The sequence below is a fragment of the Babylonia areolata genome, chromosome 18, assembly GCF_041734735.1.
Source record: "Babylonia areolata isolate BAREFJ2019XMU chromosome 18, ASM4173473v1, whole genome shotgun sequence".
Lineage (NCBI taxonomy): Eukaryota > Metazoa > Mollusca > Gastropoda > Neogastropoda > Buccinidae > Babylonia > Babylonia areolata.
Genome location: NC_134893.1, coordinates 70378062 through 70378673, shown reverse-complemented (window position 1 = coordinate 70378673; position 612 = coordinate 70378062).

Genomic DNA, 612 nt, shown 5'->3' with positions numbered 1-612 from the left:
CATCTTCAATCATCATTTACATCCCTCATGATTGCCGTCTATTTGAAGATTTGAACCTCTACTCTCAGTAGATGGTCCTCTTCTTTTAGTGGATAAGACATGTCAGTCTAACAGTCCCACCGATTCCTTCCCGCTACCATAACCCCATACATTTTGTTGTTGTTTTTTCTTTCCCCGCAAGTATTTTTGTGTCCACGTCTTAGTCTGCGCAAGTGGCTGTGTCATTAACTCTCTCCATACGAACGGCGAAAGAGACGACGTTAACAGCGTTTCATCCCAATTGCCATCATCAAAATATTGCAAGCGGAAGGCTCTCATACTGAAGAGGTGAATGTTGACAAAGAATACCACAATTCTGACGACGGAAGCTAAAGGTTGGGTCATTCAGACACCCACTGGACATCCGAGGGGTCTGTGTACTTCTTGAAATAGTAGAAGGGTAAATGACTCGGAATCTCTCTCTATCTCTGTCTCTGTCTCTCATTCATCTCTCTCTCATTCTGTCTCTCTCAGTATCCGTTTCTGCCTCTGTCTCTCTCTCTATTCTCTCTCTTCCCTCTCTCCCCCCTCTCTCTCCGTCTTTCTCTCTTTCTCTCGCTCTCTTTCTATCTC